Below are 26,472 nucleotides of genomic sequence, written 5' to 3'. Positions count from 1 at the left end.
AAGATGGCGGAGAGGATGTTACACCTCACCCTAGAGATCCTCTTCCGTCTCACTGGAGAGGTGAGAGATTCTGATGACGTCACATTACATCATTCTTATCTATGGGAATAACAGATGGACAGAACTGGAGAGGTGAGGACTCTGGAAATGTCTGTAGTGAGATTTATTAATGTGTCTCTCCATAACCAGGATTACACAGTGGTGAAGAAGACCTCTAGTGATCGCTGTCAGGACCCTGTGTCTGAGGGATGGGGAAGACCCCTGAGCCCAATCACAGGGCCTCCACCTCACCCCCTGATCCATGAGGACATCAATGACCAGAAGATCCTAGAACTCATCTACAAGATGATTGAGCTGCTGGCTGGAGAGGTGACACTGCTGGGAATGCTGGGATATTATACAGTAACACTATGAAGGGATCGGGGGATGACGGTATCATTGTATGTGTCAGGTTCCTATAAGGTGTCAGGATGTCGCCGTCTATTTCTCCATGGAGGAGTGGGAGTATTTAGCAGGACACAGAGATCTGTACAAGAACGTCATAATGGAGGTTCCCCAGCCCCTCACATCACCAGGTAATAGACAGGACTAAATACACACGGCCTATAATTATCTGTATGTAGAGAATGAATTCAGTCCCTGTATGTGTTTCCTCCAGATCTATCCAGTAAGAGGACAACACCAGAGAGATGTCCCCGTCCTCTTCTTCCACAGGACTGTAACCAAGAAGATCCCAGTGCTCCTCAGGATCATCAGGTAGATGGAGAGAAGGTGTCAGGAGATCTCCCCTATGATGTGTAGACGGCTGTGAAGGTCTTGTGCTCAGTCTTGTTTTATCCACCAGTATTATATGTTTTATACTTGTGTAATGAGAGCGGTGGAGATGGCAGGATTAGAGCTGATCATAGATGGGACTTCTCCATCTGTCGGTGACTTTTACAATATTTGTTTCAGGGTGAAGATCTGACCCATATTAATACTACAGAGACATATGTGAGGGGTGATGAGTGGTGTAAAGAGGAGATTCCCACATATGACTACCCAGGTGAGTAGTAACCACTGAATGCAGAGAAGTCACAGATTCTTCTCAGTCACCGGCTGTGGCTGCTTTATCGGTGGTGTAGTCCGGCCGTATTACCATGATCACCATTTTGCCTCTAGACCACAACATTCTCCTCCACCCAAAACTGTTCAAATGACTTTGGGCATTGAAAGCCCTTTTCTATAGAACTTACAACCAATTACATTGTTTTCGATCCTAAGGAATTCAGATTACTGCACAATCTCTCCTGAAATGGGGAGCAATATTATTTTCTCTAATCTTCTGCTCAGGATCCATAGTAGCTCCAATGGTCCACCATAAATGAGGGCAACTCTGGTTTACTGTTGTGTAATCTGTATTAGTAGTTTTCAGTTAATGAGATTCTCGTGCTCTGGGGTGGGGCTGTGGGTGGGGTTGTGGGCGGGGCTTTATGTGGTGCTCTGATTACATATTCATCTGTATTGGCTTATGACAGGTCGCTGACCCCTCACTGACCTGCCCCCATTATTACATAATGCATATAATAGCATTGATATTATTGGTGATAATGCCTATAATATTGTGGCTATTGTGAGGCTTAGAAAGAAATTACATCCAGCAAAATATCATCGGCGATGGCGGCGCCTGCACAGTAGCATCTGTATCAATTTTTTTTGTTAGGAAGTTATAAGGGTTAAAAGTTAAACAGCGATTTCTCATTTTTACAACGAAATTTACAAAACCATTTTTTTAGGGACCACCTCACATTTGAAGTGAGTTTGGGGGTCAATATGACCGAAAATACCCAAAAGTGACACCATTGTAAAAACTGCACCCCTCAAGGAGCTCAAAACCACATTCAAGAAGTTTATTAACCCTTCAGTTGCTTCACAGGAATGAATGGAATGTGGAAGGAAAAAATAAACATTTTCTTTTCTATAATAAAAATTTTCCTTTACACCTATTTTTTTTTTTACTTTTGCAAGCGTAACAGGAGAAAATGGATGATACATTTTGTTTTCCAATTTCTCCTGAGCATGCCGATACCCCGTATGTCGGGGAAATATACTGTTTAGGCACACGGCAGGGTTCGGAAGGAAGGCGTGCCATTTGACTTTTTGAATGTAAAATATACTGGAATAATTAGCGGTTGCCATGTCACATTTGGAGAGCCCCTTGGAAAAAGCTAAACATGAAACGCACTTCGGGGTGCCAAGGCCATTTAATGGTACAGTACTTTATATCCAGAAATTAGCTATTCTCTCCCTATAATTCGCTATATTGCATTCCTATACACCACCACGTGGCCAAGATCTGAATCTGAGCATGCGCCGCCCACAGCGGCCATTTTTGTGGAGACCACTGCATCACAGCAATGGAACTGCGGGGGTCTCCGGGCTTTGACAAAATGCTGGCGGAGCCCTCCACATAGCACCACCGCCGCAGCAGCATTTGTAAGTATATTCCGACTATAAGACGCACCCCCATTTCCCCCCAAAATTTCTTGGGAAAAAGTGCGTCTTATAGTCCGAAAAATATGGTTTATTTTTACGACTAAAATGTTGTTTTAACCCCAGATTTTACATTGGAAAGTAGGTAGATAGGTAAATGGTCACTACACCCATAGATGAATTCGCAGAGGGGTGTCATTTCCAAAATGGGTCACTTCAGGGGGAATTCTGCTGTTGTGGCACTTTGGAGAGCTGCTAAGTGCCAGAACAACAGAATCCCCCCTGAAGTGACCCCATTTTGGAAGTGACACCCCTCTGGGAATTCATCTATGGATATAGTGACCAGTTTCACTACATGGATGATTTCCAGAAACTTGTAGTTTCAGAGCAAAAATTGCAAAAATGTCATTGTAGTGCCCAATATATTGTGCCCAGCTTGTGTCTCTGGAGACCTCCCCCCACCTACCCCCGGAAATTGTTACGTCAGCTCTACTCAAATGTGTCTGTCACTAAATAAACCAAATGCTTGAATGTCAAAACAGTTCAAAAACGTGGTTCTGTGTGGGAGATTGTAAAGCCGTCATGGAGGCATAAGGCTGGCAGTGATGGGCATTGTGGGTAATAATAGCGGGGATCATGCCTCATTCCTCTCTAGGAACATACACGACATCTTCTCTGGGGGTTCTTTCTTGTTTCAGTTACTGGGATGAGTGCAATAAAATGTCGCTCAGTGAGTCTTCTCACATCTTCACATTCTAAAGGATTGGCGGGGACAACATTGTCAAAAACAAGCTTTTCAGTGACCTTTTCCTGATAATCAAGGAAAGTATCTGCATTTCCGGCTTTTCTGTATAACACAAAAGAATTATATGTGGCCACCTGAAACAAATACATGACTAACTTTTTATACCAGGTATATGATTTTCTTGATACCTGGTATGGCTGTAGAACCTGATCTGCAAGGTCCACACCCCATATATTTGTTGTAGTCAATGACAGACACAGGTTTTGGAGTAGTGGATCCCTGTTGGTCTGCAGTGGCCCTTGTGGCATCTGTGTGGATCGAGCTCAGGATAAAAATATTTTATTTATCCTTAATATTAAGGGCAAGCAGCTCTCCATTGTGTAAAGCCTCTGACTGCCCCATTCGGAAATGTTCTTTGACCAATGATTGTGGAAACCCCTGACGGTTTTTGCGAATGGTCCCACAAGCCCCTATGTTATGTTCAACCAGACTTTTAAATAGAGGTATGCTGGTGTAGTAGTTGTCAACATACAGATTGTTGCCTTTTTGTAAAAAAAAAAAAAAGGCTCAAAACCATTTTTCCAGATGTCCCCAGATAAGTAGGGCATCCTGGTGGGTTTAGTTGACTGTGTTTCCCCTCATAAATGTGAAAAGCTGTTTCTTTTCTAGGACATTAGTTTGTGTCCATAAATTTGACCTAGCATAATAGGATCGTGGATTCTGGCTGATAAATTGGGACGCATATAAAATTGTTTGTAGGACAATATGCTCTAGCAAGCTACAGTTGTGGCCAAAAGTATTGACACCCCTGCAATTCTGTCAGATAATACTCAGTTTCTTCCTGAAAATGATTGCAAACACAAATTCTTTGGTATTATTATCTTCATTTAATTTGTCTTAAATGAAAAAACACAAAAGAGAATGAAGCAAAAAGCAAAACTTTGATCATTTCACACACAACTCCAAAAATGGGCCAGACAAAAGTATTGGCACCCTCAGCATTATACTTGGTTGCACAACCTTTAGCCAAAATAACTGCGACCAACCGCTTCCGGTAACCATCAATGAGTTTCTTACAATACTCTGCTGGAATTTTAGACCATTCTTCTTTGGCAAACTGCTCCAGGTCCCTGATATTTGAAGGGTGCCTTCTCCAAACTGCCATTTTTAGATCTCTCCACAGGTGTTCTATGGGATTCAGGTCTGGACTCATTGCTGGCCACCTTAGAAGTCTCCAGTGCTTTCTCTCAAACCATTTTCTAGTGCTTTTTGAAGTGTGTTTTGGGTCATTGTCCTGCTGGCAGACCCATGACTTCTGAGGGAGACCCAGCTTTCTCACACTGGGCCCTACATTATGCTGCAAAATTTGTTGGTAGTCTTCAGACTTCATAATGCCATGCACACAGTCAAGCAGCCCAGTGCCAGAGGCAGCAAAGCAACCCCCAAAACATCAGGGAACCTCTGCCATGTTTGACTGTAGGGACCGTGTTTTTTTCTTTGAATGCCTCTTTTTTCTCCTGTAAACTCTATGTTGATACCTTTGCCCAAAAAGCTCTACTTTTGTCTCATCTGACCAGAGAACATTCTTCCAAAATGTTTTAGCCTTTTTCGGGTAAGTTTTGGCAAACTCCAGCCTGGCTTTTTTATGTCTCGGGGTAAGAAGTGGGGTCTTCCTTGGTCTCCTACCATACAGTCCTGTTATGAATGAGTCACCGTAGGAGGCAGACACAAAAATAGAAGCTACGTCCAGAAAACCAGAGAAGTTGGCAACTATCAGATTGCAGACCTCTGAACCTATCAACACAACTAGCAGTAGCCGTGGGGGGTTCCTACGGTGCCCTAGACCCCTTGATCACAGCCGGAGAGCTAAATAGCCTAAAGACAGAAAAGGAAATCTAAACTGCCCCAGAGCAGACCCCAAAGTAAAAGGCAGCCCCCAACATATAATTACGGTGAAGCAAGATGAAAAAACACTCACACAGATAGAAAGATAGGCTGAGCAAACGATGGGGCCCAAGCTAAACTAAACAGGACAGGAAAGGAAGGTTGCTGTCTGCAATCTGCCAAAACCCTATCAAAGACATAAGCCAACAGCTGATATGGAAAAAGACCCTGAAGCAGCTAGGCTTCAAAAACTATATGAGCACTCAGGTATTTTCAGAAGACAGAGCTAAAGGAATTCAGCTCACCCCAGCAGGGAATGGCAGAAGTCCAGAAAAACAAAGCAAACAAAGTCAAAGCACAAATGCAAAAAGCAGAGCAGAAAAATTTAGCTTTAGAAGAGCAGGAATTCAGACTGGTCTCCAAGGATCCCACAGAGAAATCACCCGCAGGGCAGAAGGGCGTCGGCAGCCTTATATCCAGTCCGTAACTCCACTCAGCCAGTCATCATCATTAGGCTCAGGTGGCTGATAATCAGGCTCACTACCTTTCCTTACCAGAAGAGGGAGTTCATCGGGCCTCAGTAGTGAAGGGGAAAATGAACTCACAACAGTACCTCCCCCTTGAGGAGGGGTCACCGAACCCTCAACCACGCCACCAGGGCGATCAGGGTGAGCCCGATGAAAGGCACGCACCAATCTTTTGGCATGAATATCAGAGGCAGAGACCCAGGAATTATCCTCCTGACCATAACCCTTCCACTTAACCAAATACTGGAGTCTCCGTCTAGCCAGACGGGAATCCAGTACTTTCTCTACCTCATATTCCATGTTACCTTCAACCAATACAGGGTCTGGAGGTGCCACCCCCGGAACAACAGGTTGAACAAACCTCTTCAACAAGGACTTATGAAACACATTATGGATTTTAAATGTGACAGGAAGAGCCAAACAAAAAGAGACCGGATTAATAATCTCCAAAATCTTGTAAGGTCCAATAAATCTAGGCTTAAACTTAGGAGAAGCCACCTTCATAGCAATATTTTTTGATGATAACCACACCATATCACCAACCTTAAACTGGGGACCAATGGTCCTATGTCGGTTGGAAAACCGCTGGGCCTTTTCCTGGGAGAGAGATAACTTATCTACCACTTGGTCCCAGATCTGGTGCATTCTCTCCACCACAGTGTCAACACCTGGGCAGGCAGAGGGCTCCACCTGCCCTGAAGAGAATCGAGGATGAAACCCAAAGTTACAAAAAAAAGGTGACATCAAAGTGGCAGAACTAGCTCTATTATTTAAAGCAAATTCGGCCAAGGGCAAAAATGAAACCCAATCATCCTGATCAGCGGAAATAAAGCATCTCAAATATGACTCCAAGGTCTGGTTTGTTCTCTCTGTCTGCCCATTGGTCTGAGGGTGAAAAGCAGAGGAGAAGGACAACTGAATTCCCAGCTTGGAACAGAAAGTTCTCCAAAATCTAGACACAAACTGAACTCCTCTGTCAGATACAATGTTCTCAGGAATCCCGTGCAAGCGAACCACCTGTTGAAAAAACAGGGGCACCAACTCAGAGGAAGACGGCAACTTAGGGAGTGGTACAAGATGAACCATCTTAGAGAACCTATCACAAATCACCCAAATAACAGTCATCCTTTGAGAGACAGGCATATCAGAGATGAAATCCACTGAAATATGGGTCCATGGCCTCTTGGGGACAGGCAAAGGCATCAACAACCCACTAGAGCGAGAACACGATTTAGACCGGGAGCACGTCCCACAGGACTGCACAAAATTCCTGACATCACGAGACAAGGAGGGCCACCAAAAGGACCGACTCACCAGATCTCTAGTACCAAAAATACCTGGATGACCAGCCAAAGCAGAGCAATGAACTTCAGACATCACTCTCTTCTTCCACTGGTCAGGAACATACAACTTTCCACTGGGACAATGCTCAGGTTTGTCCTCCTGGAACTCTTCCAGAGCATGTCTCAAATCGGGCGAGATGGCAGAAAGAACTACCCCTTCGCCTAAGATGGTAGCAGGCTTGGTCACCACAGGAGAATCAGCAAAGAAGCTCCTAGAGAGGGCGTCAGCCTTGACATTCTTAGTTCCAGGAAGAAAAGAAACCACAAAATCAAAACGTGTAAAAAACAAGGCCCACCTAGCCTGTCTAGGGTTCAAGCGCTTAGCCGACTCTAGGTAAATTAAATTCTTGTGGTCAGTGAGGACCACGACTTGATGCTTAGCTCCCTCCAACCAATGTCTCCACTCCTCAAATGCCCATTTCATGGCCAACAGTTCCCGATTCTCCACATCATAGTTACGTTCAGATGGAGAGAACTTTCGGGAAAAGAAAGCACAGGGATTCATTTTAGATGTTACAGGATCCTTTTGGGACAAAACAGCTCCTGCACCAATCTCAGAAGCATCCACCTCTACCTGGAACGGAAGTGAGACATCAGGTTGCCGCAAAACCGGGGCTGAGGTGAATATTCGCTTAAGCTCCTGAAAGGAAGAAACAGCCTCCGGAGACCAATTTAACACATCAGCACCCTTCTTAGTCAAATCAGTCAATGGCTTGGCAATACTAGAAAATTTTGCTATAAATTTCCGATAAAAATTAGCAAAACCCAAAAACTTCTGGAGGGCCTTCAAAGAAGTGGGCTGAACCCAATTGTAAATGGCCTGTACCTTGGCCGGGTCCATTTCAATAGTTGACGGGGACAAAATAAATCCCAAAAAAGAAATCCTCTGTACTCCAAAAAGGCATTTAGATCCTTTGACATACAGGGAATTCTCCCTCAAGATCCGGAACACAGTCCGAATATGTTCCACATGAGAATCCCAATCCTTGGAGAAGATCAAAATATCATCCAGATAGATAATCAAAAATTTATCGACAAAATCTCGGAAAATATCGTTCATGAAGCACTGGAAGACAGAAGGGGCATTAGTGAGCCCAAAAGGCATCACCAGGTACTCAAAATGTCCCTCCGGAGTATTAAACGCCGTCTTCCATTCATCCCCATGCTTAATGCGAATAAGATTATATGCCCCCCTGAGGTCAAGCTTGGTAAACCACCATCACCTTTAACTCTAGAGAATAGATCCGAAATCAGGGGTAACGGATACTGATATTTAACAGTAATTTTGTTGAGGGCACGATAATTAATACAAGGTCTTAATGATCCATCCTTTTTGGCTACAAAAAAAAACCCGGCACCTAAGGGTGACGAGGATGGTCTAATATGACCCTTCTCCAATGCCTCCTTAATATAGGATCGCATAGCCTCGTGCTCGGGTACAGATAAATTGAAGAGCCGACCCTTGGGAAATTTACACCCCCGGGCTCAGTTCAATTGCACAGTCATAACTCCTATGTGGAGGCAGAGACGCAGACTCATTGTCACTAAATACATCATAAAAGTCCGCCAAATAATCAGGAACATCATGCGACTGAGGAGAGGTGGAAAACACCGGAGCCTCACTAAAGGCACACCGACAACCCCAAGGCTTGAAAAAATGCATTCACATTAGTCAGAATAGGATCATCTGGTTTCAAAGAAAACGCCCAATCCTGGGGATCGCCACGCAGCAAAGAGATGACAATTTTAACCTGCTGCGCGGAGCTCCCTGACGAGTTAGGCTTCAAGGCAAAAAATAATTTACAATTATTTTTGAAATTCAAAAATTTAGACCGATCCCCAAAAAATACATCAGGTGTAGGAATCTTTGGTTCAGCAGCATGTGAATGAGCAAGGTAGGCGGAAATTCCCCGCACTTCCGCAGCGAGCTGCTCCACACGATCAGACAATTGCTTTATCTCCATTGAGAGAAAAAGAAAATTCCCCCTACGGCCTCAGAGATATAGAGGAAAAAATATACACACTTTTTTTTTTTTTTTCTGCAATTCTTTCCTGCTATTGAGTACCCTAGGATCAGCGGTGTGGCGGGTGATTCTGTTATGAATGAGTCACCGTAGGAGGCAGACAACATTGTCAAAAACAAGATTTTCAGTGACCTTTTCCTGATAATCAAGGAAAGTATCTGCATTTCTGGCTTTTTTGTATAACACAAAAGAATTATATGTAGCCACCTGAAACAAATACATGACTAACTTTTTATACCAGATATATGATTTTCTTGACACCTGGTATGACTGTAGAACCTGATCTGCAAGGTCCACACCCCCATATATTTGTTGTAGTCAATGACAGACACAGGTTTTGGAGTAGTGGATCCCTGTTGGTCTGCAGTGGCCCTTGTGGCATCTGTGTGGATCGAGCTCAGGATAAAAATATTTTATTTATCCTTAATATTAAGGGCAAGCAGCTCTCCATTGTGTAAAGCCCCTGACTGCCCCTTTCGGAACTTTTTGCTGACCAATGATTGTGGAAACCCCTGACGGTTTTTGCGAATGGTCCCACAAGCCCCTATGTTATGTTCAACCAGACTTTTAAATAGAGGTATGCTGGTGTAGTAGTTGTCAACATATAGATTGTAGCCTTTTTATAAAAAAAAAAAAAAAAAAGGCTCAAAACCATTTTTCCCGATGTCCCCAGATAAGTAGGGCATCCTGGTGGGTTTAGTTGGCTGTGTTTCCCCTCATAAATGTGAAAAGCTGTTTCTTTTCTAGGACATTAGTTTGTGTCCATAAATTTGACCTAGCATAATAGGATCGTGGATTCTGGCTGATGAATTGGGACGCATATAAAATTGTTTGTAGGACAATATGCTCTAGCAAGCTACAGTTGTGGCCAAAAGTATTGACACCCCTGCAATTCTGCCAGATAATACTCAGTTTCTTCCTGAAAATGATTGCAAACACAAATTCTTTGGTATTATTATCTTCATTTAATTTGTCTTAAATGAAAAAACACAAAAGAGAATGAAGCAAAAAGCAAAACTTTGATCATTTCACACACAATTCCAAAAATGGGCCAGACAAAAGTATTGGCACCCTCAGCATTATACTTGGTTGCACAACCTTTAGCCAAATAACTGCGACCAACCGCTTCCGGTAACCATCAATGAGTTTCTTACAATGCTCTGCTGGAATTTTAGACCATTCTTCTTTGGCAAACTGCTCCAGGTCCCTGATATTTGAAGGGTGCCTTCTCCAAACTGCCATGTTTAGATCTCTCCACGGGTGTTCTATGGGATTCAGGTCTGGACTCATTGCTGGCCACCTTAGAAGTCTCCAGTGCTTTCTCTCAAACCATTTTCTAGTGCTTTTTGAAGTGTGTTTTGGGTCATTGTCCTGCTGGCAGACCCATGACCTCTGAGGGAGACCCAGCTTTCTCACACTGGGCCCTACATTATGCTGCAAAATTTGTTGGTAGTCTTCAGACTTCATAATGCCATGCACACAGTCAAGCAGCCCAGTGCCAGAGGCAGCAAAGCAACCCCAAAACATCAGGGAACCTCCGTCATGTTTGACTGTAGGGACCGTGTTTTTTCTTTGAATGCCTCTTTTTTCTCCTGTAAACTCTATGTTGATACCTTTGCCCAAAAAGCTCTACTTTTGTCTCATCTGACCAGAGAACATTCTTCCAAAATGTTTTAGCCTTTTTCAGGTAAGTTTTGGCAAACTCCAGCCTGGCTTTTTTATGTCTCGGGGTAAGAAGTGGGGTCTTCCTGGGTCTCCTACCATACAGTCCTGTTATGAATGAGTCACCGTAGGAAGCAGACACAAAAATAGAAGCTACGTCCAGAAAACCAGAGAAGTTGGCAACTATCAGATTGCAGACCCCTGAACCTATCAACACAACTAGCAGTAGCCGTGGGGGGTTCCTACAGTGCCCTAGACCCCTCTATCACAGCCGGAGAGCTAAATAGCCTAAAGACAGAAAAGGAAATCTAAACTGCCCCAGAGCAGACCCCAAAGTAAAAGGCAGCCCCCAACATATAATGATGGTGAAGCAAGATGAAAAAACACTCACACAGATAGAAAGATAGGCTGAGCAAACGATGGGGCCCAAGCTGAAGTAAACAGGACAGGAAAGGAAGGTTGCTCTCTGCAATCTGCCAAAATCCTATCAAAGACATAAGCCAACAGCTGATATGGAAAAAGACCCTGAAGCAGCTAGGCTTCAAAAACTATATGAGCACTCAGGTATTTTCAGAAGACAGAGCTAAAGGAATTCAGCTCACCCCAGCAGGGAATGGCAGAAGTCCAGAAAAACAAAGCAAACAAAGTCAAAGCACAAATGCAAAAAGCAGAGCAGAAAAACTTAGCTTTAGAAGAGCAGGAATTCAGACTGGTCTCCAAGGATCCCACAGAGAAATCACCCGCAGGGCAGAAGGGCGTCGGCAGCCTTATATCCAGTCCGTAACTCCACTCAGCCAGTCATCATCATTAGGCTCAGGTGGCTGATAATCAGGCTCACTACCTTTCCTTACCAGAAGAGGGAGTTCATCGGGCCTCAGTAGTGAAGGGGAAAATGAACTCACAACACAGTCCCTTTTCATTCAGACGCCGACGGATAGTACAGGTTGACACTGTTGTACCCTTGGACTGCAGGGCAGCTTGAACTTGTTTGGATGTTAGTCGAGGTTCTTTATCCAACATCCGCACAATCTTGCGTTGAAATCTCTTGTCAATTTTTCTTTTCCGTCCACATCTAGGGAGGTTAGCCACAGTGCCATGGGCTTTAAACTTCTTGATGACACTGCGCACGGTAGACACAGGAACATTCAGGTCTATGGAGATGGACTTGTAGCCGTGAGATTGCTCATGCTTCCTCACAATTTGGTTTCTCAAGTCCTCAGACAGTTCTTTGGTCTTCTTTCTTTTCTCCATGCTCAATGTGGTACACACAAGGACACAGGACAGAGGTTGAGTCAACTTTAATCCATGTCAACTGGCTGCAAGTGTGATTTAGTTATTGCCAACACCTGTTAGGTGCCACAGGTAAGTTACAGGTGCTGTTAATTACACAAATTAGAGAAGCATCACATGATTTTTTGAACAGTGCCAATACTTTTGTCCACCCTCTTTTTTATGTTAGGTGTGGAAGTATATCCAATTTGGCTTTAGGACAATTCTTTTTGTGTTTTTTCATTTAAGACAAATTAAATGAAGATGATAATACCAAAGAATTTGTGTTTGCAATCATTTTCAGGAAGAAACTGAGTATTATCTGACAGAATTGCAGGGGTGTCAATACTTTTGGCCACAACTGTATCTGTCACAACTAATAAATATAATTAGTCCAAAATTTTCCACCTCCACATTTATATCAGGAATGGCATTAAAATTAGGGATGAATGGAGTAGCCGAATCCGAAGCCTCCCATCTGGGAAATGCTACATCAAGAGGCAAAGCCCCTTGGACATTGGTGTGCACCAATTCACGAGCACTAGGGACAGCGCTAGTACTGGGCATTGTTCCCTGAGTTGGAGACATTTCTCCAGAAGCGCTATTTGTCCTTCTGGTTGTACTGGTCCTTGTGTGTGAGGATGGACCAGAATCACTGCTCATTTCTGAGCTATCACTGTCGCTGCTGCTAAATCCCTCGAAATCCACATCGCCATCTGACACTGCACTTTCTTCACTGTCAGAACAGGAAAGTGCATAAGCCTCCTCTGCACTATAATAGTGACCGGCCATTTTATTCATTTTCATTTTTTTTCCCGGAAATAGAAAACTCTGACATGACTGATGTGACCAAATTATTGGGGAGACAATTGAGAAAAGCCTAATTCTTTACCCTACCCCTAACTTTAGCCTAACACTAACCCTAACTATAGCACTAATCCTAACCTGCCTTATCTGTTTTTTACTTTATAGCACAATCGCTGACTGACACAGCTGTTGGCAGCAGCACTTGTAACACTGTTTCTCCTCTAATCTCTCACTGACCGGAGATCTGAGGAGAAACAGTGTTTTTATGAGACAGATCACCCGGGAAAGTTCACTGCTACAACAAACTTTCCTAGTGATTTGTCTCATTGGCTGGTGTGACGCTGACGTCATAAGGACCTGAACCAATCAGATGTCGATGAGGGCGGGGGTCACAGGAAGCGATGTGAGCCGGAATCGTTATAAGATACGTGGGGGTCCTGATGAGCATAAAACTGCCAACAGTAGACAAACGGCGCAAGCGCCAACATTTATCTATCGTTGGCAGTCATGAAGTGGTTAAGTTAAGGGCACCATAATTTCTGTAAAGGCAATTTCATGAGTTTTATTTATTTTTTTAAATTCTGTGGAAGCCTGGCTGAAAAGCAATGTCTGACTTTCATTTGTTAATTTTCATAGATTTTTTATTTATTGTTACTTTGTCTGATTCAAGTTATTTCTGTGACCATTGTGGGTTTTTCTGTCATCAAATGAAGGGTACCAACAACATTGACCATGTGTGTAGGAGGAGTGAATATTTTGACTCCACAGCCATTTTCCGGAAATTAACACGCAGTGGATGTTGGAGAGTGAAAATTACACATCTGCCATTTTATTACCCAGCACATAGTGCCCAGATTGTGCTCCAGGAGACACCACAAATTAAGTGGATTCTTCTCACTATAATATTGCTAAATACAGGGATCCTAAATGTTGTTTGCGCACACTGCAAGACTCCGAAGTGAGAGCGGATTTTGCTGGATTGGTTTATAGAAACCTTGTTGCTTTTCAGCAGCCTTTGAGCCACTAATAGTGCGGGAACCTCTGTTTTTCCATTGACAGATGATGGACCTGAGTGGGGTCTTGTTTTTTGTGAGATGAGAATTGGTATTATTTTCACCTACATAACATTGATTGGTTTCTTTTTATTGGATATTTGGGAGGCAGAATGTACAAACAGTTGAACACCGCACACTACTGGCTCATCCAACAAGGTTTTCTATTAGACTGTGAACTGTCATTGTCTTGGTAAATAAATAAAGACTTTTTTACATAGCTTGCCATTTTTATGGACAGTTTAAGTAGAAATGTTCAAAAATATAAAACTCAAGGATATTTTATTAAAAAAAAATGTTTTTCATCTTAACAGATGACTGCACCAGGAGATCAGAGGGACAGCTGACATCTTCAACTTTTAAATCTGATGATATTAAGATCCTACAAGATAAAACTGAAGTGATTGCTGTTACTCCAGATATATCATCATCCATTCACAGCAAAGATCTCTCATCTGATCCTATGAAACAGGTCCCATCTTCTGATTCATTACCGACTACTAAGAAAAATCAAAGTCACAAAAGAGGCAATGAAAAACAAGCTGCTCCTGAATCAAAGAAGCCATTTTCCTGTTCAGAATGTGGGAGATATTTTGCATATAAATCACATTTTGTTAACCACCAGAGAACTCACACAGGGGAGAAGCCGTTTTCCTGTTCAGAATGTGGGAAATGTTTTAACCACAAAGGGAATCTTATTAGTCACCAGAGAACTCACACAGGGGAGAAACCTTTTTCATGTTCAGAATGTGGGAAATGTTTTGCACGTAAATCACATTTTGTTGGCCACCAGCGAACTCACATAGGAGAGAAACCATATTACGTAGTAACATAGTTAGTAAGGCCGAAAAAAGACATTAGTCCATCCAGTTCAGTCTATAGAATTCTGTCATAATAAATCCCCAGATCTACGTCCTTCTAAAGAACCTAATAACTGTAAGATACAATATTGTTACGCTCCAGGAAGACATCCAAGCCTCTCTTGAACCCCTCGACTGAGTTCGCCATCACTACCTCCTCAGGCAGGGAATTCCAGATTCTCACTGCCCTAACAGTAAAGAATCCTCTTCTATGTTGGTGGAAAAACCTTCTCTCCTCCAGACGCAGAGAATGCCCCCTTGTGACTGTCACCTTCCTTGGTATAAACAGATCCTTGGCGAGATATTTGTATTGTCCCCTTATATATTTATACATTGTTATTAGATCACCCCTCAGTCGTCTTTTTTCTAGACTAAATAATCCTAATTTTGCTAATCTCTCTGGGTATTGTAGTTCCCCCATCCCATTTATTAATTTTGTTGCCCTCCTTTGTACTCGCTCTAGTTCCATTATATCCTTCCTGAGCACCGGTGCCCAAAACTGTACACAGTACTCCATGTGCGGTCTAACCAGGGATTTGTACAGAGGCAGTATAATGCTCTCATCATGTGTATCCAGACCTCTTTTAATGCACCCCATGATCCTGTTTGCCTTGGCAGCCGCTGCCTGGCACTGGCTGCTCCAGGTAAGTTTATCGTTAACTAGGATCCCCAAGTCCTTCTCCATGTCAGATTTACCCAGTGGTTTACCGTTCAGTGTGTAATGGTGATATTGATTCCTTCTTCCCATGTGTATAACCTTACATTTATCATTGTTAAACCGCATCTGCCACCTTTCAGCCCAAGTTTCCAACTTATCCAGATCCATCTGTAGCAGAATACTATCTTCTCTTGTATTGACGGCTTTACATAGTTTTGTATCATCTGCAAATATCGATATTTTACTGTGTAAACCTACCAGATCGTTGCTAAATATGTTGATTGGAATAGGTCCCAAAACCGACCCCTGCGGTACCCCACTGGTCACAGCAACCCAGTTAGAGAATATACCATTTATAACCCCCCTCTGCTTTCTATCACTAAGGCATTCTCATTCTGTGTACCAACCTCTTGTGTGGCACGGTATCAAATGCTTTGGAAAATCAAGATATACCACGTCCAGCCTATAGCTTACCTCTTCATAAAAACTGATTGGTTTGACATTAGCGATTCCTCATAAACCCATGTTGATATGGAGTTAAACAGTTATTCTCATTGAGATAATCCAGAATAACATCCCTCAGAAACCCTTCAAATATTTTACCAACAATAGAGGTTAGACTCACTGGCCTTTAATTTCCAGGTTTACTTTTAGAGCCCTTTTTGAATATTGGTACCACATTTGCTATCCGCCAGTCCTGTGGAAAAACCCCGTCGCTATAGAGTCCTTAAATATAAGAAATAATAGTTTATCTATTACATTACTTAGTTCTCTTAGTACTCGTGGGTGTATGCCATCCGGACCCTATTTTAATCTTATTTAGCCGGTTTCGCACCTCTTCTGGGTTAGATTAGTGACCCTTAATATAGGGTTTTCTTTGTCTCTTGGCATTTTACCTAGCATTTCATTTTCCACCTTGAATACCGTGGAGAAGAAGATGTTTAATATATTACCTTTTTCCTCGTCATCTACAACCATTCTTTCCTCACAATTTTTTAATGGGCCTACACTTTCACTTTTGATTTTTTTACTATTGATGTAGTTGATACAGATTGGGATTAGTTTTACTCTCCTTAGCAATGTGCTTCTCTGTTTCCTTTTTGGCAGCTTTAATTAGTTTTTTAGATAAAGTATTTTTCTCCCTATAGTGTTTTAGAGCTTCAACTGTGCCATCCTGCTTTAGTAGTTTAAATGCTTTCTTTTTACTGGTAATTGCTCCTCTTCTTTGTTTAGCCACACTGGGTTTTTCCTATTTCTTGTCCTTTTATTCCCACAAGGTATAAACCGCTTAAGCCTGTTTCACACTTCAGTTTTTTACAATCAGTCACAATCCGCCAGGTTTTGAAAAAAACGGATCCGCAATTTTCTTTTGAGGATCCGTTTTTTTCCCCATTGAATATCATTAGTGGCGGATCCTGACGGATTGCTGTCCGTTGCATCCGTTTTTGTGAGGATCCGCCATAATGTTGCTGTCCGTTTCCATTCTCAAAGATTTCGAAATGGGGCTTGTAACGTTTTTTTTCCCAGCGGATCCTCCAGACACTTATTTAACCCGAAATTCTGTCTAGGTGCCGGACAAAAAAAAAAATTCTCTCTCTCTCTCTCTCCCCAGCCAGCGTTTTTCAGGATCCGTCTCAAAACGGATCCTGTGCCATCCGTTCACATCAGTTGAGAACAGATCCGCTTTTCCGCCTTTTTGGCGGATTGTAACTGATGCAAATAACTGAAGTGTGAAAGGCCTTACAGTGCCTATTTAGGATATTCTTAAACATTTCCCATTTATTTTGTGTATTCTTATTTCTGAGGACATTGTCCCAGTCACCAGATTAAGGGCATCTCTAAGCTGGTCAGACTTTGCCTTCCTAAAGTTCAGTGTTTTTGTGACTCCCTGACATGTCCCCCTAGCGAAAGACAAGTGACACTGTACAATATTGTGGTCGCTATTTCCTAGATGCCCAACAACCTGCAGATTTGTTATTCTGTCAGGTCTGTTAGATAGTATTAGGTGTAAAGTGCTTCTCCTCTGGTTGGATTCTGAACCAATTGTGAAAGATAATTATTCTTGGCTATTAGCAGAAACCTGTCGCCTTTATGGGTTTCGCAGGTCTCAGTTTCCCAGTTAATATCCGGGTAAAGTCCCCCATAACAAGGACCTCTTTATGGGTTGCAGCTTCATCTATCTGCCTTAGTAGTAAACTTTCCATGATTTCTGTTATATTTGGGGGTTTGTAACAGACCCCAATGAGAATTTTGTTACTATTTTTCCCTCCATGTATTTCGACCCATATGGACTCGACATCCTCATTCCCTTCGCGAATATCCTCCCTCAAAGTCGAATTTAGACTTTACATAAAGACAAACCCTTCCTCCTCCTCTCCGATTTTTATGAACCTTTCTAAACAGACTGTAACCCTGTAAGGTACCTGCCCGGTCATAGCTTTCATCTAACCATGTCTCGGTTATTCCCACTATGTCATAGTTACTTGTAGATATTTCTACTTCTAGTTCTTCCATCTCCTCCCTGTGGATTGTTTTAGAAATTTTCTTACCTTCCTTCCAAGTATGTTGTCTTGGATCTTTGCCGCACCTCACATCATTCATCAGTATCATTTCTGGCTTCATGTTTGTGTCTAACGTTTTTCTTCCCGTCCCCTCTTCTTCTAGTTTAACGTGAGTGTAGTGAGTCTTCTGGCGAATGTGTGTTTCCCAAGTTTGTTGAGGTGTAGTCCGTCTCTGGTGAGGAGTCCGTCGTACAGGTAATTCACTCCGTGGTCCAGGAATCCGAATCCTTGTTGTCTTCACCATCGTCTTAGCCAGTTCGCATCAAGGATCCTGTTCCATCTGGTGCCATGCCAGTCTACTGGAAGGATAGAAGAAAAAACTACCTGTGCATCCAGTTCCTTTACTTACTTCCCCAACTTTTCAAAGTCCCTGCAGATTGTCGGTAGGTCCTTCCTTGCCGTGTCATTGGTGCCAACATTGTGATCAAACTAAAGGAACAAAATAGCGCAATAGGGTCTTATCCGAGTTATATCCAGAAGAAAAAATTAGAATTTACTCACCCTTTTCAGGAGAGGTTCAGGCATGTAGGATCAGTAGTCTGCTTGCTGCACGTCCAAAGGTCAGCTCTGCGACTGCTTAAAGCTTCAGATTATGGAATAAATTCATGGACTTCTGTGCGCTGCCAGATAAATTCACTAATCCAGTTTGTGAGAAAGATTAACCGTTTATTTCCCAATGCGTTTCAAAGTGTATACCACTTCTTCAGGGGATGACATACATGATCAGATAGAACTGTCACAGATTATATACAACCAGGATTCAAAAATTGGCGCCAATGATCACATGTCATCTTTGACATTTGTACTAGATGACGTGATCATTGGCGCCAATTTTTGAATCCTGGTTGTATATAATCTGTGACAGTTCTATCTGATCATATATGTCATCCCCTGAAGAAGAAGTGGTATACACTTTGAAACGCGTTGGGAAATAAACGGTTAATCTTTCTCACAAACTGGATTGGTGAATTTATCTGGCAGCGCACAGAAGTCCATGAATTTATTGGTGCCAACATGTATCAGAAGAAATGGGTGGACGCCCCTGGAACTGATGAGCTTTGGTATCCTATCAGTCACATCCTTGATCTTTGCACCTGGGAGGCAGCATACTTCTCTTGCAGTTATGTTCGGTCTGCAGATGGCTGCCTCTGTGCCTCTCAGTAATGAGTCTCCCACCACTACCACTCTTCTTCGCTGTACTTTTTGTTGTCACTTCTGGGTGTTGCTGTGTGCCCTTTTCTTTGCTTGCTGGTGGTGCCTCATCCTTAGGTGTGCCATCTTCGTCCTCCACAAGGCCTTGGTATCGGATTGTCAGTTGAGTGGTTGGTGATGTCTCTATGGTCTTCTTGCTTCTTTTCATCACATCCTCCCATTCGTCTGCTTTTGGAGGTTCTCTGACACTTTCTTCACCTTCTGTGACCCGTAGAGATGCTTCTGTTCTGTCTAGGAAGTCTTCATTTTCTTTGAGTTTCAAAGTTGCAATTCTTTTTTCCAGACTGCGCACCTTTTCTTCTAAAAGGGCCACTAGTCTACATTTCTGGCAGGTGAAGTTGGATTCTTCTTCTGGTTGATCTGTGAACATGTAGCACATGTTGCAGTTCACCATGTAGGTTTTCACATCTGCCATGTTGCTCCTAGATCCTGCTGACTTGCTGTGTGCCTTCCTTCTTGTGCAATCTATTGTGTGTAACCTTCTTGTGTAATCTACTCAATCAGCCAAGCTGTCTTGCAATAATGTCCTAGAGGCAAAAATTGGCGATTCTTTCCAAGCAACTGGTCCCGACTGTACCCAACGATCTTCTTGCTTAGGGAGACTCTTCGCTTTTCCCAGAAGGCACCTGGAATATGCAAATTATCTTCCTCAAGCTTCAATCCCTGGTTTGGCGATGCTTTCCAAGCAGCTGGTCCCGACTGTACCCAACAATCTTCTTGCTTAGGAAGACTCTTCGCTTTTCCCAGAAGGCACCTGGAATATGCAAATTATCTTCCTCAAGCTTCCATCCTTGGTTTGGCGATGCTGTCCAAGCAGCTGGTCCCGACTGTACCCAACGATCTTCTTGCTTAGGGAGACTCTTCGCTTTTCCCAGAAGGCACCTGGAATATGCAAATTATCTTCCTCAAGCTTCAATCCCTGGTTTGGCGATGCTTTCCAAGCAGCTGGTCCCGACTGTACCCATCGATCTTCTTGCTTATGGAGACTTTGCTTTTCCTAGAAGGCACCTGGAATATGCAAATTATCTTCCTCAAGCTTCAATCCCTGCATTCATTCATGTTCAGAATGTGGGAAATGTTTTAAACGGAAAATAGATCTTGATAGCCATCAAAGAACCCACACGGGAGAAGCCATTTTCCTGTTCAGAATGTGCGAAATGTTTCAGCCAGAAATGGAATCTTGATGAACACCAAAGAACTCACACAGGGGAGAAGCCTTTTTCATGTTCAGAATGTGGGAAATGTTTTAACCAGAAAGCGCTTCTTGTTAAACATCAGAGCAGTCACAAAGAGGAGAAGCCTTTTTCATTTTCTTAATATGGGAAATATTTTACTTGGAAATCAGCTGTTAATAAACATCAGAGACGTCACATAGTGGAGAAGCCTTTTTTATGTTCATAATGTTGGAATAGTTTTAACCAAATTTGAATTTTCTTAAATGGGTTGTCTCTTATCATTTGCTGACAAAAGGATAAAACTAAACTATTAATTCCAAATGTAAAACTATACCTATAATTCTCCCCCTGAAGGTTAGTCAGTAGGTGACTAATAGAAAAAACATGAACCCCACAGTTCAGTATATAGGGTGAGGTGATGTATACACACCCACTCTTCAAGCCTCTCATTTTTAAGGGTTTCATTGTCCTCACCAAAGGCGACTCATCAGGAGACGTTAATATTGATCTACATTCAAGAGAAACTAGACAAAAAAAAACTAAAATTATGTGTCATGTTATCCGAAACAGAAAACTAGCCACATATTGGCAGATCCCAGACCTCAAACTATATACTTCATAAGTTTATAAGCCACTCCAGTGTTAGGAATAGATAGTATGTGAGAGTGAGTGTCAGCTTGTGAGTGTGAGCGTGTGTCAGCATGTGAGCGTTGGCGTGAGTGTAAGCCAATCACATCGGTGGTTATTGCTTATACCAGCCATTTCCTGTCCAGGTTCATGTTATTGGCGTGACACCTAATAGTGGTGGGGACATACCCCTGATGGCTTATTGGTGTAAACCGAACGACCTGGGGCAAATGCCAATCAGAGGTCACAGGGAGCGAGTATACCCCACGTGGGTAATTGTATCTGTGACGCCCCCGGGTGGTGTGTCATGTGCAGGATCCAGGAAACAGCGTTACACGCTATCCCGGGTAACTCCGCCTCCAGGCACCTCCGATTGGATGGAGTCACCAAGGGAGAGTGACCGGAATGATGCTGGATGGACTCGTTGCCATGGAGAGCATTTAGCATCCCCAGTGAAGCAGGAGGTTCAGGATGAATGCCTGTTGGTAAGTCCAAGATGAATAATGCTGCATAGAGCCATCTGGTAGCGATCAATCAGGTAAAGTGATAGTGAGGTGAGTCCGGAAACAAAACAATGCATGTGAAAAGTGCCAAATGTGACATCACCAAGTGACCAGTGAAAGTGCAACTGTGCAACGGATAAGAAAAGAGAATAAAAAGAGATATGGTAAAGATATTGTCATGCCCGCCATGGCTGTTATGCCGCATGACCCCTGGAGCAGTGTGCACGCGCACCGAACTGTTGTGCACGCGCACCGAACTGTCATGCCCGCCATGTCTGGTATGCCGCATGACTCCTGGAGCAGTGTGCACGTGCACCAAACTATCATGCCCGTTATGTCTTATGCTGCAAGATCCCTGGAGCAGCGTGCACACGCACCTCATGACTGTTGTGCTGCAAGATTCCTGGAGCAGTGTGCACGCGCGCCTCATCTCATGGCTGCCTGCCATTGCCAGTGCGCATGTGTGCTTTACCTCGTGGCTGCACGTCGTTGCTGTGTGGCCATCCGTCTCTGCTCTGCCTGCAGCTGTCCTCTGTGATCCTGGAGACCCTGACCATGTGACCTTTCCTATGGTCCAGCACAGTCTGATCCAGCAATCCTCTCTGTTCCTGGAGACTCTGACCATGTGACCTTCTCTATGGTCCAGCACAGTCTGACCCAGCTATCCTCTCTATGGTCCTGGAGGACTCTACCATGTGGTCCTCTCTATGGTCTTGGAGGACTCGACCATGTGATCCTCTTTATGATCCTGGAGGATCTGAACCGGAAGTCCTCCCCGGTCCTGACCCGGAAGTGCTATATCAGACCGCCCCTTCCTATGGTCGGGGCCTGAGTATCATGTTGCTTCCCTACATGGCTGCATGGTCTGCTCGGTCGCTCCCTGTATTCTGTGCCCCTGCACTCTGCCCTGTTGTGTGTCTCTGCACACGCTCTGTGCTTGTTCTCTGCCTCTTGTCCCATGCCTTGTCTAGTGTTGTCTTTTGCGTCATGTTTTGTTCTTGCTATGCTTTGCCTTATAGTCCTTCCTATGTTCTCTGCTTTTGCCTGTTTTTTGCCATGTCTTGTCCTTGCTATTCTTGGACATGTAGTACTTCGTATGTTCTCTGCCTTTGCCTGTTTCGCCATGTCTGGCCTTTGCTATTCTGAGCCTTGTAGTACCTCCACGTTCTCTGTCTCTGCCTGGTTTTCCTTACTCTGCCCTATGGTGCTCTCTTGCACATTTCCAGGCTAGTCTCAAGGCTCTGCCTTGACCCGCTCTGGGCTTCGGCCTACGCTCCGCTGCTAGTCCTATACTCTCTCTGACCGGCTCTGTGCTTCTGCCTATGTTCCGCTCCTTGTTCTGTGCCTTGCCTTGCTTCTTGCTTTGCTTTGTTTCTTCGAGTGCCCTTTGCACACGCCTGGCCTTTCTAGCCTCCTGTCTGTGCCTCAGCCGTGCCCGCCTGCTTGTGCATCAGCCGTGCTCGTCAGCCAGTGACAGCTGTGTCGCCTGTTATGCCTCTGCCTGGTTCGCCTCAGTCTTGCCCAGCTGTCTGTGCCTCAGTCCGATCAGCTAGCCAGTGCCTCAGCTATGCTCTCTGTGCTTCCTTGCACCCACGCTGTCTGCACTGGGCATTGCGTGCCTTCTTAGCACGCGCAGGCCATAGCCTGCTCCTTGGCATACCTCCCCGTGCTACTCTAAAAGTACGCACAGGTCTTGACATGTACCCTATCGTGCCCTCTTGCACGTACAGGCTCTAGCCTGAACCATGTCGTGCCCTCTTGCAGGTATAGGCCCTAGCGTGAACCCTGTCATGCCCTCTTGCACGCACAGGCCCTAGCCCGAACCCTGGCATGTCTCCTAGCACGCGCAGTCCCTTGCCTTAGCCTGAACCCTGGCGTGCCTCCTAGCACACGCAGGCCCTTGCCTTAGCCTGAACCCTGGCGTGCCCTTCTGCACATGCAGGATCTCAGACTTTGAACCCTGGCGTGTTCCCTACACACGCACCGTGTCTTGTACTTTGAACTTTGTACCTTGGCGTGTCCCCTACACTTGCACCTTGCCCCTGGTGTGCCCCTAGCACACACCCTGCCTGGAACCTTGCCTTGGACCTTGGTGTGTTCCCTAACACGCACCCTGTCTCGACCTCTGTCGTGCCTCCTTGCCTGAACCCTGCTTTGCCTGCCGGATGCCCGGTACCTGCCAGAGAGCGTAAGCCTGACGACAGCGGCCTGATGTCCAGAGATGATGTCCGCAGCCTGATGCCCTGATCCTGTTGATCGTTGCCAGCTGTCTGGAGTCCGATGCCATCGAGCCCTTGCCTGTACCCAGGCGTGCCACCTGGCACGTACCATGCCATGGACCTTGGCGTGCCCATGCACGCACCTTGCTGTGTTTTTCCTGTTATCACGTTTTGCACCTGATGTTACCCTGAGTTCGCCTTAAGATACCTTGAATTCATGTCTTGCCTTGTTTCCTGCACATCCTTTGTCATCAGACACTCTCACTTAGTGTCTACCTGAGCCGGCCGTCTGGTTCCAGCAGTCATGGTGGCTCACCCCCTTGCTCTTGCCCCTGACACTCCCTGTATAGGGGGTGGTTCCTCACAAGGTCAGCTCGCCCTAGGTGCCACGACCCAGAGGGTCCACTCTAAAGAAAACGACTCAGAGTAAGCTGACTTCGTCATAAATATAAAGATAAAAGCAGCTTAAAAAACAGTGATGGATAATAAAATATATGGAAAAGTGTTTGTTGTGAAGTGTATACACTCATAAAAAAGGTTTTCATTAAAATATAGAAATATAAATACGGTAAGTAAATCAGTATTAGGATGTGTAACAAAGAGATATGATAATTTATTAAGAAAATGTAATGAACAATGAATGAAGTAAATAATCGTGAATGAAGTTGTTATTAAAAATATAATTAAATCCCAGAACCTGATATACTCTAGTTCCCGATATATATGGGCTTATACACTGCTCAAAAAAATAAATGGAACACTAAAATACCACATCCTAGATATCTCTGAATGAAATATTCCAGTTGCAAATTTTTATTCATTGCATAGTGGAATGTGTTCAGAACAATAAAACATATCAATTATCAATGTAAATCAAAATGAATATCCCATGGATGTCTGGATTTGGAATGATACTCAAAATCAAAGTGGAAAATAAAATTACAGGCTGATCCAACTTTAGTGGAAATGTATCATGATAAGGAAAAGATGTTCAGTAGTGTGTGTGGCCTCCACGTGCCTGTATGACCTCCATACAATGCCTGGGCATGCTCCTGATGAGGCGGCAGATGGTCTCCTGAGGGATCTCCTCCCAGGCTTGGACTAAAGCATCCTCCAACTCCTGGACAGTCTGTGGTGCAACGTGATGGTGGATGGAGCGAGACATGATGTCCCAGATGCGCTCAATTGGATTCAGGTCTGAGGAACGTGCAGGCCAGTACCTAGCTTCAATGCCTTTATCTTGCAGGAACTGCTGACACACTCCAGCCACATGAGGTCTGGCATTGTGCCACATTAGGAACCCAGGGCCAACCGCACCAGCATATGGTCTCATAAGGGGTCTGAGGTCTCATCTCGGTACCTAATGGCAGTCAGGCTACCTCTGGTGAGCACATGGAGGGCTGTGCAGCTCTCCAAAGAAAAGCCACTCCAAACCAATTCTGACCCACTGCCAAACCGGTCATGCTGAAGGATGTTGCAGGCAGCAGATCGCTCTCCATGGCGTCTCCAGTCTCTGTCACGTCTGTCACATGTGCTCAGTGTGAACCTGCTTTCATCTGTGAAGAGCACAGGGTGCCAGAGGCGAATTTGCCAATCCTGGTGTTCTGTGGCAAATGCCAAGCATCCTGCATGTTGTTGGACTGTGAGCACAACCCCATCTGTGGACGTTGGGCACTCAGACCATCCTCATGGAGTCGATTTCTAACCATTTGTGCAGACACATGCACATTTGTGGCCTGCTGGAGGTCATTTTGCAGGGCTCTGGCAGTGCTCCTCCTGTTCCTCCTTGCACAAAGGCAGAGGTAGCGGTCCTGCAGCTGGGTTGTTGCCCTGCTACGGCCCCCTCCATGTCTCCTGGTATACTGGCCTGTCTCCTGATAGCGCCTCCATCCTCTGGATACTACGCTGACAGACACAGCAAACCTTCTTGCCACAGCTCGCATTGATGTGCCATCCTGGATGAGCTGCACTACCTGAGTAACTTGTGCGGGTTGTAGAGTCCATCTCATGCTACCATGAGTGTGAAAGCGCAACCAACATTCAAAAGTGACCAAAACATCAGCCAGAAAGCATTGGTACTGAGATGTGATCTGTGGTCCCCACCTGCAGAACCACTCCTTTATTGAGGGTGTCTTGATAATTGCCAATAATTTCCATCTGTTGTCTATTCCATTTGCACAAGAGCATGTGAAATTGATTGTCATCAGTGTTGCTTTCTAAGTGGACAGGTTGATGTCACAGAAGTTTGATTTACTTGGAGTTATATTCTGTTGTTTAATCAGCATAAACCGTGGCAGCATGAGGAAAACAGAACATTCTTACAGCAGACAACAATGAATCTTCATAGTGGAGCTCTGCACCTTTAGCCCTGTGGTCACACAGGCTATGCTTTATCTAGCCATCAGGCTATACAGTCTCTCAGTTAATCTTCCCTGTCTGGGTTACCTTTTAGCTGCTTCACACTTCAGACGTTCATTCCCTCTCCTTGGAACTGTCTGCCATTATACACAGCGAGTGAAAAAGACCAGCTCACCTGTCCTGGCTAATGGTGATGCAAGGAGGCTCGGATTCCGTGTAAACACACGTGAAAACGGTCCAAAAGAAAAAAATATCCAGCTTCGAAACATGCAAAAAATTTATTGAAGGCATAAGAACAGAGATACACGGACAAGCCCCATCATAGCGGAGTAGCAATAGCAACGCGTTTCGAACAATAAGTTCTTTTTCCAAGCTACTTTCAAGTGAACACCATGCTGAATATATACCACCTCCCACCAATCACAGTTTAAACACACATGGTGCATAATAGCAATAAAATCAGTCATACAAAAACAGAAAAATATTAAAAACAAATCAGTATAAAATATACCAA

At 44.1% G+C, this 26,472-nt stretch overlaps 2 pseudogenes; both read left to right on the top strand.

The window, feature by feature from the left end:
• Positions 1-26,472, top strand: part of LOC141047206 (uncharacterized) — a 312,027-nt pseudogene that overhangs the window by 211,515 nt on the left and 74,040 nt on the right.
• LOC141047114 (uncharacterized) lies at positions 963-20,610 on the top strand (annotated as a pseudogene).

This window comes from Dendrobates tinctorius, unplaced genomic scaffold (assembly GCF_039654945.1).
Source record: "Dendrobates tinctorius isolate UK_male_01 unplaced genomic scaffold, ASM3965494v1 ptg000126l, whole genome shotgun sequence".
In the NCBI taxonomy this organism is placed as follows: Eukaryota; Metazoa; Chordata; class Amphibia; order Anura; family Dendrobatidae; genus Dendrobates; species Dendrobates tinctorius.
This window is presented reverse-complemented; position numbering and strand designations above follow the sequence as displayed.